Source organism: Sus scrofa, chromosome 15, assembly GCF_054392235.1.
Source record: "Sus scrofa isolate SSC_HxYL_T2T_F1_AM1 chromosome 15, Sscrofa_HxYL_maternal_Yorkshire_Landrace_v2.0, whole genome shotgun sequence".
NCBI classification, from domain to species: Eukaryota; Metazoa; Chordata; class Mammalia; order Artiodactyla; family Suidae; genus Sus; species Sus scrofa.
Genome location: NC_139397.1, coordinates 104,420,827 through 104,439,848, shown reverse-complemented (window position 1 = coordinate 104,439,848; position 19,022 = coordinate 104,420,827). Strand labels below are relative to the sequence as shown.

At 35.1% G+C, this 19,022-nt stretch overlaps 1 protein-coding gene across 2 annotated transcripts in view; it reads right to left on the bottom strand.

Moving 5' to 3' along the window:
• Positions 1-19,022, bottom strand: part of ZNF804A (zinc finger protein 804A) — a 306,700-nt gene that overhangs the window by 65,729 nt on the left and 221,949 nt on the right. The window lies entirely within an intron of this gene.

Sequence of the window (19,022 nt, the reverse complement as noted above, 5' to 3'; positions counted from 1 at the left end):
TCTGGCAATGGCTTAGCTAACAAAAAACTTCTATATTTTGAACATCTATACTGTGTCAACTATGAAGGGGCCCATATTGGTGTGCAAATATTCATGTGTGGTATTTTTGTTTGCTTATTTGCTTCCCTAAATATCTGTATGGCCACTTATTCATCCCAAGTAGATTTCATTTGACTAATGTTTTCATCTTGATCCATATCAATTTAGGCTGAAAATATTCCCTAGTCTTTGGAAAATGAAATTTTTTTCTGTACATTATTTATGTAAACTGAAAAAAAATCCAACTGCGTAAGCGGGTTGCTTTCATCATGCTCATAGTAAATAAAGATGACTATACAATCAAACTTCTCAAAACATGAAAAATGCAGTGAGTTATCATTAGCTTTCATTTACTGAGCATAATATAGCAAACTATTTAAGGCTCTTAAGTTTTCTTAAATTTAAATTTACTTGGTATTTCCTGCTTCCTTAAATGTTAATGTTGTCAGACATGAATGAACATTACATTGTGAAACACTGTCCAAGTCTTTCACTGAAGTGCTGATACAAAGACGACCCAAACTTCAGTCCCCACAGTTGACTATTTTATGTTATTATGTTTCTAATTTACAGACTGTCTCGTGTGACTTCTTTAAATTTCAAAATAACTACATATTCAGTCCTTTTATGTGCTACTGTAAGACAGGCACTGGGATATGGAGGTAGAATGACATATTCTCCTCTATGTCAGTGGCAATCATCCCCTCACTAAATAAACAGACTAGAAAGAACACATAGTTTGAATGTTTAAATTGTTTCTACAAAATTTGAAAGTGGTTCACCACCTGTAATTTAATGAATGTTAATACTTTCCTTACCTTATTGTGCTATATATTTATGTATATATCATATTGTAATGTCTGCCATCATTTGTACATATCACTTGTAGTACATCTTGTAGTAAGGCATGATACATTTGCCATGATCTGTAAATACATACTTCTCTTTTTCACTTTAAAGACAGTGATCCCTTGCTATTTTATTAGTTTTATCAAGTGCATAGCAAGAGGTGATAGGCTGCAAAATCATGCAAACTGTTCATATACGAGTTGTCAATTTGAATAATTAATTTACCACTTCTCAGCAGATTTTGAAATACTTCCTATTATTCTTTTTGATCACATCCAGTAAGTTAAAAAAAATTTAAAGAAACAAAAATGAGCCATACAGATATAAACTGCTTACTGGATTTTTACAAAATACTCAAAATAACATTTTATGGATTATCCAATTTAAATGAAACAAAAATTAAGTACTATGATTTCATGGCTATAGTGTGCAAAGTAGAGATAAAATTCCAATCAATATGAGTTGTATTATAATGGCAACAGCCTTTGCTTCAAAGCTGAATTAACTTTCAAAACAGTATTTCTGAACAGCAATTTCTTTGCAAACTAGTTGATTCTCCCCATTAATTATAACTACAGTTAAGCAACTACATCTTCCTAAATTTTTGATTATTTCTTATATAGCGTATAGTTTTTTTGGGGTGTTTTTTCTCTTTTGTCTTCCTAAGATTGATATTCCTCCAGAGAAGGAATAATTGTTTTCTACTTTTTCTTTCCACAAAAGTGGGAAAATTTTGAGTAAAGCAAACTGAGATTCTTAGGTAAATTGCATTCTTCAAAGATATTATCCTTAGCTTATTTGAAAAAGAAAAAAAAAATTAGGAGTTCCCATCATGGCACAGCAGAAATGAATCCAACTAGGAACCGTGGGGTTGAGGGTTCGACCCCTGGCCTCACTCAGTGGGTTAAGGATCTGGCATTGCTATGAGCTGTGGTGTAGGTCACAGATGCAGCTCGGATCCCACGTTGCTATGGCTGTGGCGTAGGCCAGTGGCTACAGCTCCGATTGGACCCCTAGCCTGGAAACCTCCATATGCTACAAGTGCAGCCCTCAAAAAGACAAAAAGACAAAAAAAAAAAAAAATCTAAAATTAATAGCTAACATTTATTCTGTGCTTGTTTAGGGCCAGTCACTGATTAAGAGTCTGTATGTATTAACTCATGATTCCATCATGATTAAAAACGATAGAGATGTGTATTCTAGACATTTCCTCATTTTACAAGTGAGAGTACTAAAGCACAGGCAAGTTAAATAGCTAGCTCAAGGATATATAAATGTGCAGCTGATATTAGAACCCAAATAATCTGATCCATAGAATTTTATTTCCTTTAAACTTTAAAGCAGAAAACAAAGAAAGTAGAGAGAAAATTATAACAACCCCCACGTACCCATCACTCAGCGTCAATTATCAGCTCAGGGCCAAACTTGTTTCATCTTACATCCTCTCCTACCTCATATCCTTTCCCCTACCTCAGATAATTTTAAGGACATTCCTAAGTTCATACAGTATTACCTGTAAAACTTTTGGTATGTATCTCTAAAATAGAACTTTTAAAAACATCATCACCAGGAGTTCCCGTTGTGGCTCAGCGGCAAGAAACCTGACTAGTATCCATGAGAATGCAGGCTCAATCTCTGGCCTTACTCAATGGGCATTCTTGTCTTGTTCCTGATCTTAGCGGAAAATCTTTCAGCTTTTCACCATTTAGAATGATGTTAGCCATGGGTTTGTCATATGTGGCCTTTATTATATTGAGGGAGATTTTCTCTGTGCCAACTTTTTTGGACAGTTTTTATCATAAATGGGTGTTGAGTTTTGTAAAAAGCTTTTTCTGCATCTGTTTAGATGATCATGTATTTTTATTCTTCAGTTTGTTAATGTGATGTATCACACTGATTTGTGGATATTGAAGAAATTTTGTATCTCTGGGACAAATCTCACTTGATCATGGGGCATAATCCTTGTAATGTACTGTTGGATTCAGTTTGCTGGTATTTTGTTGAAGATGCCCACATGAGCTGTGGTGTAAATTGCAGATACGGCTCAGATCCTGTGTTGCTGTGGCTGTGGCATAGGCTGGTGGCTACACCCCTAGCCTGGATACTTCCATATGCCACAGGTATGGCCCTAAAAAGACAAAAATAAATAAAAAATTAAATAAAATAAAAACATCATCATGAAATTGATACCAGACCTAAAAAAAAAAAAACAAAAACAATATAGAGAACACAATCATTCCTTGATATCATCAAATATCCAGCCAGTGTGTTCAAATAACTCCAACTGTCTAATATTTCAAAACAGTTTATTCAAAACAGGACTCAAATAAGGCCCATAATTACCATCATCTGCTGTGACTCTCAGTAGTATCCTTTATGCTATAAGTCCTCCCTCACTTTGTTTTATTCCTCATTGCATTTTAGTTTTCAGAATTTTTTATTATATCTCACATTTTGAAAAATGTTCAAAACTACAGAAACATTATAAAAATACACCAATAAAATTTTACATGGCCTTCATGTCAACAAAATCATTGTTAATATTTTGGCATGTGTTTGTTCTCTTGTTCTACATCTTCATCTAAGATGTTAAAAGAAACATGGCATAGTTGAAGTTAAGGCTGCAAATAACTGCACAGTAAGAAACATTTTTAGGCTAGAACTTTCAACTTGATATGAACTGAGGAAAGGAGTCAGGGCTCTGCTCCAGAAAATGTTAGTAGAAAAGAATGGCTGGGTATTGAATCATAAGGGAAAAGAGTCATGTGTATTGTCATTGATTAGAAATTTTTAAACGATGTATATAAACTGGTGGATCCTGGAAGATGAGGAATGGGTAGCTTCTATGTGTGTGAAGGGGTTTAGAAAACAAGAATCCCAGTGCCAAGGAAAAAATTTTAAATATATAAACATATATATAGACAAAATATATATATAGACAAAATCAGCCTTCACTAGACTGACATGCCCAGTGATATGGGCCCTCTTCTCCACCATGGACGGTATTGAAAGCGGCATTGCCTGGTATAACACGTAGTATACACATATTCAACACAGCCATCCACCAGCAGAAGGCAAGACATACATTTGAAAGAGAAGAAAACAGCTGCTCATATATTCTTAACCCCTAATTTCCCCCTCTATCTGGCAAACCCATTCTGTTCAATTTATACACACACTCATAAATGCCCCACTGTGTGTGATAGCAGAAAGTGAAGAGGGATGAGCTTTTTGCAACTAGTCAAGTCATCAAAACCCATCACATTTTACGTATACCTAAGAACAGTAAAGGTTGAATCCTTATTTTCAGGAAAGCAGCGTATAATTCCAAAGTTATACATTCAAGAATTTACATTATATAAAACAATAGCAGTTGTTCCCAGGCCAGGAACTGAACTCTTGCCATGGCAGTAACCCAAGCCACAGCAGTAAAAACACCAGCTCCGCTTGGCCACCAGGGAACTCAGGAATCTTTTAATATGCAATCCTAGCAACTGTGCAGAACAGCAGATTGAAACATAAGTTAATGGTTCATCCACAGTTGCACGGGCATTTCATCTACCCTTTATTCAAAATGAACAGTACCAAAGTAGGACTTTGAAGGAAGAAAATTTTATTTTCCAAAGTGATGCATTTCATGTTGGCTTCAGCATAACATATGTCATCAAAGGATATTCAATCTCTCTTAAAAATCAACCATGACTTGGTGCTGGTGCTTTTGAATAACCTTTATCGAGGAATGTGAGCTCCAGGAGGGCAGGGATTCATACCTGCTTTGTTTACTGTAATTTATCTATCTCCAGAGCTTTTAACAGAGCCCAGCACTGGCAAACACTCAACAAGTAATAATAAACAAAGAACATTAGGACTGCCCTTTTTGTTTTTTGTGTGTATAAAAAGAAAATATAACAGATACCAGTAGCACTAGATATACACTATTATTAAAGTAGATGTGCTCCTGTTGGGCTTGTGGTATCCAGTCATTTGGGGACATCTTTAGAGCTAATACCAAATTTGTTATATATAATATCCTTGCTAAATAGTAGTTATAACCACATATTACTTCCAATATTTCTGCTAGAAATACTCTATTTAAAGTAGTTAAAATTGCAAAGATATAAATAGATTGGGCACTGCTGGTATATAATTATTTTCAATGCTATTTAAAAGAACCTGTGATTAACACTTAAAATCATTTTGGAAAAATCTCTCTTCTCTCTCTCTCTGTCTCTCCTATTGCTCCATCAAGAATAAAAGCATCCTTGTGATTTATATGCAGGATAAATATTATTATAGGTTCTTTAAAGAGAGAAAGCAAAAAAAAAAAACTTTGTTAAAATTTGACTGTAAATAAAAGATTAATCAAGGAAGAGATAATGAAACTATTCTCTTCTAAAAGGATATACCGATAGAAGACATTTCTTCTCTAAATCCATAGTCTACATTTCCAAAAAAAATACTGCACATCTTCTGGGCTGTATCTCTTTTTCCCATTATTACCTAAGGAACTGAATCTGAGACAGTCTCCAGCAGTTTGGTGTGGGACCACCTGGCTGCAGATGGCCCCGGGCTGTGCTGAAGTGTCTTTCCTTTCCTATTCAGGGTTTTCCCTCACTCATGATAGGGAAGTTTGAGGATTCCTACCCAGAACTAACAAATGTACAACTCTGGGGTGCTGAGGAGAGAATGCAATAATATATCCACATTTGATCATTGTGGAGGGTAAGGACTCAAGGATAAATTATTCCCCCTTTATCTACCAGGGAGACATTTTGGAACATCCACCTTTATTTCTTTCCTTTCTTCTTTCTTTCTTTGGCCCACTAAATGAGGCAAGGGATTGAACCTGAATCCTCATGGATTCTGGTCAGGTTCATTTCTGCTGAGTCACAATGGGAACTCCTGAAACACATTCCTAAGATTCCAGAGAGGGTCTCAATGAGAAGGAGCACAAGTTACTTGTAATAGTGGCAAACATTAAATATATACATAAGTATGGATCTACCTTTGCATATACTTATGGATATATCCATACATAAGTATATTGGCCTTTCTTACTTGTTCTACTTTCCTGGAACTTCATTTCTGTTTCCTGGGATCATTTCCCAAATAAACTAGTTGCATAGAACCCTTTGTACTGAGCTTGACTTTTAAGATGAATTGGGATAAAATTATCAGTTTTTATTTGATATTTTCTACGAATGCCTTTCTGACAGGATACATTTTCTAAAGTAACTTAAAATGACATTATTTTCCAGTTCGTCATTCTCAAGTAGCCCTTCATTATTAGAGTAAATAGCTTTTCAATGACCTATAAGTCTTACTCTACCTGTTACTTGTGCCACATCTCTGTCATCATCTTCCATTATTCTCTTTCGCCTCACTTTAGCCACCTTTATTTCCTTATTTTTTCTTAAGCCTTCTTTACTGTACACCTGCTCTGACACTTGCACTTGTTATTTACCTTCCTGGAATGCTCTTATTACTAGATGTTTGCATGAAACATACTTTCGCTTCTATCAGGTCTCTGCTAAAAATGCTCTTGCCTCAATGATGATTTCCTTTTCCATCCTCCTATAAGAGAAACACTTTATTCTATATTCTTTCCCTCTTTTATCTTTTCTTTTAATGTAAAGAATAGAAAGTTTATTCAGGAAGAAAATAGCTATAGAACATCTTTGGGCACTGGAGTCTTAAAACTACATTAACAATGAGGGAGAGTCAGGGTAAAAATTAAGCATGTGGAAAAACTGATGTTAGTCTTTATCTGGTTTAAACCCTTTCCTTATTAGGCAAAAGGGCAACCATTTCTGTGTGATAAAACACTGTGCTATTGTTTTAAAATCTATGTCATTCTGTTAAAGCTAGGTTCTATTATCTCCAAGGCTGAAGAATGGATAACAAGATAATTCTGACAATACAGGGACAACTAAGGGTTGAGTTAGAAAGTCACAATTTTATCAAAAGTCACAGATGCTTTGAAGAGAGTTATAGTTTAGAATGTGTATTTAAATGTAAGGCTTTTTTAAGGATTCCACAGAAATGCAAACCCATCTATACCATCATCAAAGGTGAAGGCAGAGACAAAATATTCAAGAGTGTGTGTATTGAACATGAAATCTCTGGTGAGCTAATTCAAGAACAACCCAACAGCAAGGACAATGTATACCTTAATGCTCATGTTTACAATAATGATGGCAAGTAAAATAGTTTCTCAAAATTGATAACTTTTTTCAGAATGAGAACTAAGGTGAGATGATACATTCATTAGACTTTTTATCTACTTCTATGTTGTGATTATTTAGCTGATAACAACCACTGGATGAACAGCATGGTTTCTAACCTTAGAATCTCTTCACATAAAAGAAGTATTGATCTCCAAGCCTCAGTCAAGTACAGTCTTGTCTGTCTCACTTGACTATACTAATCATCATCAAGACAATGCCTCTTTGAGGGCATGTGTTTCTTCCTTCATCCATGGATCCTACAGAGATCCCTAAACTATGGCTGGTTCTTTGTAGACCCTCTGGTAATATAAGTCAATATTTAGTACAACTTGAAACAATACCAGAAGACTAAGATCGACTCCTCTCTTCACATTTGGAAAGATCTGAGGGACCACATGTTTTAATAGTTGGCTGAAATTTAACATCACTCTGTACTCTCCCTGTGAAAAGCAAGGATGTGGGAGATTTTATTTTTAAGTCATAAAAAATACAAAAGCTGTGCTGAAGCTAAATGCTAGCTTATATATATATTATATGTATATATATAATCATACACATATATATATATAATTCCCAAATGAGACTTCTATATAAATAGATTCAGTAGGGTCCCAGGATATAATATGAGTGTTAATAATACAGAGTACTTGGTTCATCTTAGAAATCTCCTGAATTTACAGGCAACAGCTGTTTTCCCGGAGCGACAGAAGAAAGACATGTAATGATCTGATGCATATGTGTTACTGTCTCATGTAACAGTAATCTTGAGTAAGACAGAGCTGTTTCTCTAATGAATTGTCTTAATGATTTTCCTAGCTTTAATTCTCCCAGAAATAGACGCTGAGATAAAGAACTGAGATTAAGTGGTTTATTTGAGAGCTTAAGAAACATATGTAGGAGTTGATAAAGATTTTTGATTTCAGGTCTGACATGTACAGAGCTTGAAAGGCATCACTCTTGTCCTTACAACAAGAACAATCTGGAAAATGAAAATCAATTATTTTTCTTGAAACTGTCATAGAACAGAGGTCACAAGGAAAAACACCCGTTTCCAAATCTGGAGAGGTAGGCACATTCAAAGATAGAGCTACTAACATCTGCTTACTTGGATCAGAAGCTGCTGAGCCATGAACTATAAGGAATGCTTAAATGTTAACTTTGATGGATTTCTATGAGTTGATTACATAGTGAGTGAGACAGAAACTTGGTGTGAAACAGAAACTCTTGGTGGCTGCAACATTAGAAGGACCCCAAAACAGCTTTCCTTTCATGAACACTACCAGGCTTTCATGATGACAATTTGAGAAAGAGTCCCTTGTGTCCCTGGAAGGTGAATGGGAAGAACACCTCTTGTGAAATAAGCCAAGACCTTCTCTTTAACTGAAAACCACTCCCAAAAGATAAAATATTTCCACAGCTCGGTTGGAAGAGCTTATTCTATCCAGGGAAAGAATGTATTCTTCCTAAAGTCATTCTGTCTCAACGAAAGTCATGGCTTCAAAAAATATTCTGGGCATTCTATAGCCAAAAAATGGACTGGGTGCCTTGGGTGAGAGGAAAAAAAAGAAGACAAGATATACCAGAGGGGAATCACATATGATGGTCATAGCTCTGTGGCACAGACACATTAAAGGATTAACGTCTAGTTAAAAGGTTATAGAATTCTCCCTCTCTCTCACACATTACCAACCCAGGTACAGGTATTCTCTATAATAGTGAATTAAAGCTTAAAGGATGGCAGGATGGCAGAGTACTCTCTCTTTTTAAGGAAGAGAAGAATACACAGAAGAATAAGAATTAAAGGGATACAATTGAGGGCACTAGAGAAACTTTATGCCTCTTGTGCTCATAATTTCAGAGAACTTAAGACACAGCCCAATGTTTAGACAGATTAATATAAATATTCAGAATAAAATTATATTTATCATAGTTACTATTATCGGATATGTGTCTGGCTTTCAACAAAAAAATTACAAATCATTCTAAAAAGTAAGAAAAAAAAACAGTCTGAAGGGAAAAGAACAAGCATTAGAACAAGATTCAGGAATTCCTGTTGTGGTGCAGTGGAAACAAATCCGACTAGGAACCATGAGGTTGAGGGTTCAATCCCTGGCCTTGCTCAGTGGGTTAAGGATCTGGTGTTGGTGTGAGCTGTGGTGTAGGTTGCAGATGAGGCTCAGATCTGGCATTGCTGTGGCTCTGGCATTGGCCAGCAGCACCAGCTCTGATTAGACCCCTAGCCTGGGAACCTCCATATGCTGTGGGTGCAGCCCTAAAAAGACAAAAAAAGAGAAAGACCAGAACAAGACTCAGATCTCAGATGCTATCTAGATGTCTGAATTGTTAGGGATTTCAAAATAATTATGATTAATGTGTAAAGTCTCTACTAGAAAAGGGCACAACATGCAAGAATAGATGGGTCATGTAAATAGAAAGATGGAAATTCTGAGAAGGAATTGAAATGAATTGCTAGAAATTAGAAAGCACTCTAAATGATGCCATCACCACTCTGATACCAAAACTAGACAAAGATATCACAAAAAAGAAAATTACAGGAAAATATCATAGATTAACATATATGCAAAATTCTTCAACAAAATACTAGCAAACTGAATCCAACAGTACAGTTTGGATTACTCACCATGATCAAGTGAGATTTATCATCACAGTATTATTCACCATGATCAAGTGAGATTTGTCATAGGGATACAAAATTTCTTCAATATTCATAAATCAATCAGTGTGGTACACCACAATAACAAACTGAAGAATAAAAACATACAATCATCTAGACAGATGTAGAAAAAGCTTTTTACAAAACCCAACACCCATTTATGATAAAAACTGTGCAAAAAAGTTGGCACAGAGAAAATCTCCCTCAACATAATAAAGGCCACATATGACAAACCCATAGCTAATGTCATTCTAAATGGTGAAAAGCTGAAAGATTTTCTGCTAAGATCAGGAATGAGACAAGAATGCCCATTATTATGACTTTTATTCAACATAGTTTTGGAAGTCCTAGCCATGGCACTAAGAGAAGGAAAAGGAATAAAATTAATCCAAACTGGAAAAGAATAAGTACAACTGTGACTGTTTGCATATGACATGATACTATATATAGAAAATCCTGAGGATGCTACCAGAAAATTACTAGAGCACATCAATGAACTTGCTAAGGTTTCAGGATACAAAATTAATACATAGAAATCTTTTGCACTCCTACATACACAAAAGTTCCGAAAGAGAAATTAAGGAAATAATCCCATTTACAATTGTATCACAAAGAATAAAATACCTAGGAATAAACTTACCTAAAGAGGCAAAAGACCTGTACTCTGAAAACTATAAGATTCTAATAAAAGAAATCAAAGATGACACAAAAAATTGAAAAAGATATATGGTGTTCTTGGATTGGAAGAATCAATATTTTCAAAATGATTATACTACCCAAAGCAATGTACAGATTCAATGCAATCCCTATCATATTACTGATGGCATTTTTAACATAACTAGAACAATTTTTTTTTTAATTTGTATGGAAATAGAAAGCAATCCTGAGAAAGAAAACAGAGCTGGAGGAATCAGGCTCCCTGACTTCAGACTATACTACAAATCTACAGTCATCAAAACAGCATGGCACTGACACAAAAACAGACATATAGATTCATGGAACAGTATTGAAAGCCCATAAATAAACCCACATACCTAGAGTCACATAATCTACAACAAAGGAGGCAAGAATTACAAAAAACTGCATGTTTTTTTACAGGAGAAAAAAACTGTCTCTCCAATAAGTGCTGCTGGGAAAACTGGACAGCTACATGTAAAACAATGAAATTAGAAAATTCTATAACACTATACACAAAAATAAACTCAAATGGATTAAAAACCTAAATGTAAGTAAAGGAAACCATAAAACAACCATAAACTTTTGCAGCAACATGGAGGGACCTAGAGATTATCACTTTAAACAAAGTAAAACATAAGAAAACAAATATCATATGATCTCACTTGTATGTAGATTCTTCAAAAATGATGCAAATGAACTTATTTACAAAAACAGAAACAGACTTGCGTACTTCAAAAACAAACTTATGGTTACCAAAGGGGAAACAGAAGGGAGGGATAAATTAGGAGTTTGGGATTAACATATACACATTACTCAATATAAAACAGATAATCAACAAGGACCTACTGCATAATGCAGGGTACTTTACTTAATAGTCTATAATAATCTACATGGGAAAAAGAATCTGAAAAAAACAGATGTATGCATATGTATAACTGGACCACTTTGCTGTACACTTGGAATTAACGAAACATTGTAAACCAACTATACTCCAACATAAAATAAAAATTAAATAAAAACAAACAAACAAACAAATCAAAACAAAAAGACTTAAATGGGGCTGCAAAAGAATCTGGAGACAGATTCATAAATATAAATTATGCATAGAAACTGTCAGGACTTTGTTCTTTTATGCACTTATTAAATGGATTACTTTAATGATTTATGCATATTAATAGTTTACATGTATTTTGGAAATTAAAAAAAGGAGCCAACAATAAAAAAACACTGTAAATGAAAGGAATACTTTCAGTGGACTCATCAACAGACACAGTATAGCTGAGGAAAAAATTAGTGAACCTAAAGAAATACTAATATACTCATACTAAATTGAAATGCAAAGAGGAAAGAGGAAAGAAGAAACCAGATCAGAACATCCAAGAACTTACAGGATAATATCAGAAGAGAGCAAGAGTGGAGTGAAAGAAACATTTGAAGGAATAATGGCCGAAATTTTTGCTAATTAATAGCAGATGCCAAATTACAGATCTAGGAAGTAAAGAGAATACTAAGTGGATGTAAATAGCAATACAAAACAAACACCTAGACATATATTTATATACCAGAAAGACAAAGAGAAAATCTTCAGGTTTAGGCTATTTTAGATAAACAAAAACTAATAAAATTCATCATCGAAAAATCTGCCCTGCAAAAAAATATTAAATGAATAGTTCCCATTATGACTCAGTGAGTTAACGAACCAATGTTGTCTCTGTGAGGATGCAGGTTTGACCCCTGGCCTCACTCACACTCAGTGGGTTAAAGACCCAGCGTTGCCAAGAGCTGTGGCGTTAAGTCACAGATACGGCTCAAACCCGACATTGCCCAGGCTGTGGCACAGGCCAGCAGCTGCAGTTCCAATGCGACCCTTCATCTGGGAACTTCTGTATGCCACAGGTACAGCAGTAAAAAGAAAAATAAAAAGAAATACAAATGGAAGTTCTTCAAGACGAAAAGTATATAAGAAAAGTGTTGGAGAAGGAATAAATTGAGGGAAAGAGGCTGTTATCTTAACTTATCTGAAAGGTAACTTTGTTTAAAACAATAATACCAAAAATGAACTGGGTCAATATAGCATATGAGTAAGTAAAATGAATCACAACAATATCAGAAAAGACTGGGGAATGGGAACACTCTCCTAAAAGGCACCTACATTACATGTGAAGCGGTATAGTGTTATATGAAGGTGGACTTAGATTAATAAATATGTATGTTGTAAACTCCAGATCAACCATTTAAAAATATTAAAATGAAGTATAATTGATACACTGAAAGAGGAGATAAAATTGAACCATATATGTTGTTCAATTAAAATTTGAGAAGGCAGAAAAAGACCAGGAGAAAAAGAGAAACAAAGAACAAATTTAACAAATAAAAAACTATTATAAACATGGTAGCTATTAATCAATTGATATCACTAGCATTTAAAGTGATATCAATAATCACTTTATATGTGAATGGGCTAATTATATGAATTAAAAGACAAAAATTGTTCACAGTGGATAAAGAAATGGACAACTTTGTATCATCTACAAGAAAGCCACTTAAACAGAAAAACTCAGGATAAAAGTAAAGGGATGGAAGCCAGTAAAGATTGTGTTATGAAGGAAGTTGCTACAGAAGCAAATGAAGCTTGTTTATGTTGGTAACTATGGACCCTAATGGAGAACACAAATCTCAGAGTTTTGTATTTGTGGGTCAGGGAAATATGCTATTCATCCAACAAATTCCTTTAAGCATTGGTCCATGGAAGTTTCCAAAGAGCATTTACACCTAGCTATATAGATAAAACACTATACATATATTATAAATGCATGTATATGCATACATGCACACATATATGTTGCTACTTGATATTACACTATATGTAGTGTCTCACCATTATACATTCTATGAAGATAGGATCTTGATATTTTTTGTTCACTGCCATATCACCAATGCCTAAAACAAATTTCCTATATCTTAGAGAAGAGTTATTTAATAGTTTCTGTTAATTTCATTCAATTATAATGTTTTCCTATGTCAGTTTATTCTGTTTCTCTTGTCAGCTACTTTAAACATAGAATAGTCTTTGATCATATCACCCTAAATGGGTCCGATCTTGTCTAAATAGAGAATAATACAATAGAGCCAGAAGTTCAGAACTACTGTTTTATTACAGAATAATACAATTGGAATGAAATAATAAACATTTTAAAATTCAAAGTACACTGAAGCTTGCAATACTCATTCTATAAAGATAGCCAATCTCCCTCTAGTAACTTGGACTGGAATGGTCCATGAATAAATTCAAAGAGGCTACCAGAAGCCAAGATGATTTTAGGAATTCTTTGAATTAGATGAGAAATTTGCATATTTTCTAAAACTGCATTTTGTGAATGGAAGATCTAAAGGGGTTTTGCATAGCTGTTAAAAGATACATCACTTCAAAAGATGGTCACATAGAAAAGGGGCGATAAGAAGAGCACCAAAATATGTGTATTACATACAGATACATATATACCGTAGATTTCAAAAAAAGGAAAAGATGGATTCTTAATTAATTTTGAACCAGTTCTACTACTTCTTAAGTCACACAGTTCTCCCCCCCCACACACACTTTTTTCATTTCCTGGCTATAAAATGAAACAGTCTTGCTGAGAACAAAATAAGGTAAAATAATAGTCCTCGAAACTAACCTTAAGCATTTTTAAAAAATATTTTAAACATGCATTTTTAAAAAATATTTTCTCAAAGAGCAAGCATGACTTTGTAGGTGTCACATCAGAGGAGTTCCCCAGATGCCCTGCAAAGATCATAATGCAGCCACAGCTTCCATAATAAGAGGAACAACATACGGAGACCTGCTGTCCCTCCCATTAGTGCCAGCGGGCTCTGCCTCTGTGGTTAAACCTGCTTTGTCTTGAACTCCAAATGGGAGTGATATGCTGCACATTTGGTACATTGTTAGCACAGCAGGGAAAGCCCATTTGAAAATAATCATATGTTTCAGGTATCCAAAAGAAAAGAGACATTTTGCAAAGAGAAACATTTTAACTTGAAAAACTTACAACTAAAATTTGTGTGGAGAAGAGACAATGAAGAAGGGAAGGACATTAACATGTATCCATTGCTTCCAACCAGCACTATACTCAAATCATCTCAGGCCTGACAATATTAATCCTCAGGCAAATATCAGCCCCATTTTACATATGATGAAAACAAGATTAGAAGGGTATGGCAAATCTTATACCATATAAGGTGAGTCTGACTTTGCTGTTGGCTCTTGCTGAGCCACCCACAAACTTTTTTTCATGTCTGACATTGTTTTATACTAGGAGGAATCAATAGTAGCCTAAAATAATTAAAACAGAAAAAAAGATATATGTGAAACACACATTTTATTTTTTTTTGGGGGGGGGTTGTCTTTTTAGGGCCGCACCCATGGCATATGGAGGTTCCCATGCCGGGGGTCTAATTGGAGCTACAGCTGCCAGCCTACACCACAGCCACAGCAATGCTGGATCCAAGCCGAGTCAGCAACCTTCACCACAGCTCATGGCAATGTGGGATCCTCAACCCACTAAGTGAGGCCATGGATCGAACCCGAAACCTCAGGGTTCCTAGTCGGATTCGTTTCCACTGCACCACAACAGGAACTCCCAAACACACATTTTAAAAGAGATTAAAAGAAGAAAGTAATTTTGTTAAAATATACATTTAATTAAAATGTAAACATATGATAATGCAAAACATTTAATACTACTTGAATTATTCATCGAATATATATACTTAAAAGTATGAGAATGCTAGTTTGAATAATACAATGAGAAAGATATGATTCTTCAATGATTGATGGTCTGGACAATATAAAAAAATGGGAAAGGAAGTAATCATGTAACCTACACAAGACCTTTAGCCATGTGAATTCATAATATAACTGCATAAAGCTTACCCTTCAGTTTTCTAATATGGAGGAAACTATAAAAATAAGGTTTTCGATATATTCAATTTCTAGAAAATATCACGGTTGTGTTTTAATAACAAATACCAAACTGCCTAGTCAATATTGAAATTTTTCTACCATTGATTTTGCTTCTGTTTTTTATTTTCAAAATCTCAGGCTGCTGTTTAAGACTCTAATTTGATAAAGGTTTCTATAGGGTTCATGTTCATGCTGGGGCAAACTATTTGAAGAAGGCAAACAGAGAAAGAACATCAAATGTTATAAATGGTATAAATTATATTTAATGAGAATATGAACTTATATGTTCTAGGATATTCTATCCCTTTGATATGACTTTCTGGAAGAACAATTCATTTGTAAAATAGGGAAACTTTCTGGAGCTATCTGTAGAATAAACAATTACAATACTAATAGTAGTGAATATTTCTACTACTTGCTAATAGAAACAGATATCTATAGAATAAATAATTACAATACTAATAGTAGTGAATATTTTGACTAATTGCTGCTCTATAGCACTTGCTACATGCCAGGCTCAATTCAGGGTACTTTATACATATTACATTGGTTAATTCTCACAACTTAATGTGCTTGGTCCTTTTATTACTGCCAACTCACAGATTAGGGTACTGGGACACATAAAATTTAAGAACCTGCCCAAGGTCATACAGTTAGGGGGTGGCAAAATCTGGAGATGAACATAGGATTCTGGTTGCAGTGCTGTGCTATCATGATGGAAGCTGACAACAATGAGTTATAATAATAGAAAACAATACAACTCGTGATTGCCTAAATGACTGTACTCTGGGGCTAAAAATGAAATCAAAAGAACAATAATAAAAATATATTTTTCTGCTTTAAACTCTTACCTGCTATTTTAGCAGCCCTGACTTCCAGCAAATACCCCTCATAGAAACCCTCCTGTGTGCTCATGCACACTCTTGTTCTCTGCTACCAAGTCCTGCCTCCAGAAATGTCTGCTGCCTGTGCTCTGCTCACTGAGCCGTGTGACCAGCTTTTTCCTGCTGTTCCTCCCCGGGCAGGCTCCCGAGGGTCCTGGTGATCATACTAAGGGTAATAACTCCTGTCATGACCAAAAAGCCATTGCGGAGGCCTCTGCTACCATGGATTAGAGCAGAGTCAGATGTGCCAGGCGCCCCATAAATGTAGAAATGATTTTATAGCTTGTATATTTGTGAGCTTTCATATACAGCCTTTTTTTAAATGCATGGATGATTCGAATACAATTAAATATTTGCAAGTAAATGCTAAGAGTATAGACTATATATTCTTCAGATCATTTTTGTTTTTCTAATTTATAACATTTTAGAACATTAAATTGTTCTGTAAAAAAACTGCTGTCTCTCTCTCTTAGAAAGAAATCACTACTAGGATTATATCTTGTATTGTATCAGTGTGTTCTACAAGTGATTTTAACATTGTCTTATTAATACCAAGACATAACAGACTGAAAAACTGTAAAAGTCTGAAAGAATATATAATTGTATTCAATGTGAGCTGAATACTATATCTAAAAGAAAATAAACTATCCTATCTGATGTAAAGGTAACAATAAAATAAGTCAAATGAAGGCTAGAAAACATGTTATAATTTGGGCACTAAATTAGGTTATGTTTTATCTCAGAAGCTACATTATTCAGGACACAGAAGTGATCACCCAGTTGCCTGACCTACTCTTTACCAAGTGGTATGGCTCTGGGTTTACAAAGAAGGATAATCAGGGTTCCTGAAATAGAGAAATATAAGATCTTGTGAAATAGCCACATAAATAGCTGGTGTCAACCTAGCAACATTAAGCATTATAGTAAAGATTTCACAGGATCTTTAGGGTCAAGGGAGGCTTCTGAAGAAGGTGACAACTGAACTGAGCTTTAAAGAAGCAGTAGCAATTATCCAAGAAAAGAAATGTCTGAACAGGTTCCCAGCAAGAAGAGATACCATGTCCATAGTTACAGAGGCTTGAAAAAACTTGATGAGGTCAGGGAACAAAAGCAGGGTGATATTTTAGGGTTTAAAGCACTAAGCAGAGTTTGTATAGGGAAAGCATGGGGAGAGAAGAAAATGCATGATCACAAAGTATATGGTACACTAAAGAGCTGGCAATTGTTTGCGTTATTGATTATAATTAAGAAGAGTGATTATGAATAGGGAACCTGCTAAAACACATTTACAATTGCTCCAGCAAGAAATGTTGAGAGCCTGTGTCACAAAACCTATAGGAAAACCAAAACCAAAACCAAAACTTCTAAGTTCAACTCTTAAGTTCAGAGGTCACACTGATTTTAGTAACATAATTCTATATCATATGTTAAACTTAAGTAATTTGTAAAGATTGAGTTTATCAAATCTTACTTAGAGGATTTGGTTCTAAAAGTTCAATGGAACAAATATCTGTAATCTCTAATCACTGATTTTAATCATATAGCCCCACTACAGTTCAACTCTGCCTATTACTATTCTCTCTTAAGCACTGATGCTACAACCTGCTTGCCAGTGTCTGTAGCTGGACATGTACACAAGCAACTCCTCAGCTTTATGAATATGGATAGATTTTAGGCCTGTGCAGCTGCACCTGTTTAGGAAGCTTTTTGTTTTCAGAAAAAGGCATCCCATGAAGAACAGATACCATCAGAGGCACTCATTATACGTCATTGGCCCTTGGTCTCTTTCCCCAGGAGATATCTCATTGTTATTCAACAATTTCATTTTAAAAAATAACTATAGGAGTTCCTGTCATGGTGCACTGGAAACAGATCAGAGGAACCATGTGGTTGCGGGTTTGATCCCTGGCCTCACTCAGTGAGTTAAAGATCCAGCGTTGCCATGAGCTGTGGTTTGGGTCACAGACATGGCTCAGATCTGGTATTGCTGTGGTTCTGGTGTAGGCCGGCATCTACAGCTCCAATTAGACCCCTAGCCTGGGAACTTCCATATACCAGGGGTGCAGCCCTAAAAAAGACAAAAAACAATATAAATGAATAAATAAATAAATAAATAAAAACTACAGTGTGCTAAGCACCACAGTAGGCATTTCTGAATTAATTCTTACAAAAATCCTCCAAGACAAGTATTCTTAATCCTAATTTATAGATTAGGGAAAGGACGCCCAGAAAGATTAAACAATTCTTCCAAATTTCACAGGAATGAGGTGGTAGCATTAAGCTTCAAATCCACACCTGTCCATCTCAGCATTGAAGCCCTGACCATTAACTTCAATCCATGAAATTATGAAATTCAACTTAACAACCCCAAAACTGAGTACCAGTTATGTGCAGGAAACAAAAGAAGGTATGGAATGCAAACATGAAAACCAAATTGTGGGTTGTAAGAGATAACCCAGGGAGATGGCTCTAACACTATGCCATAACTACTATCAGGCCACAAGTGAGAGTAAAATAATTCATTGAGCTTAACAAAGCAGAGAAAATCAGGGAAAGATGAAATGGAGAAGTGATTAAGTGGAACTTTAAAGAATTAACAGATTCCAACCCAGGAGGAGAGAAATAGTAGAAATGAAGACATGGAGTTGGAAGTTCCTGGAGTGTGCTGGGAATTCAGAGTTGCCAGAGAGTTGGTGAAGAAGCAGTCA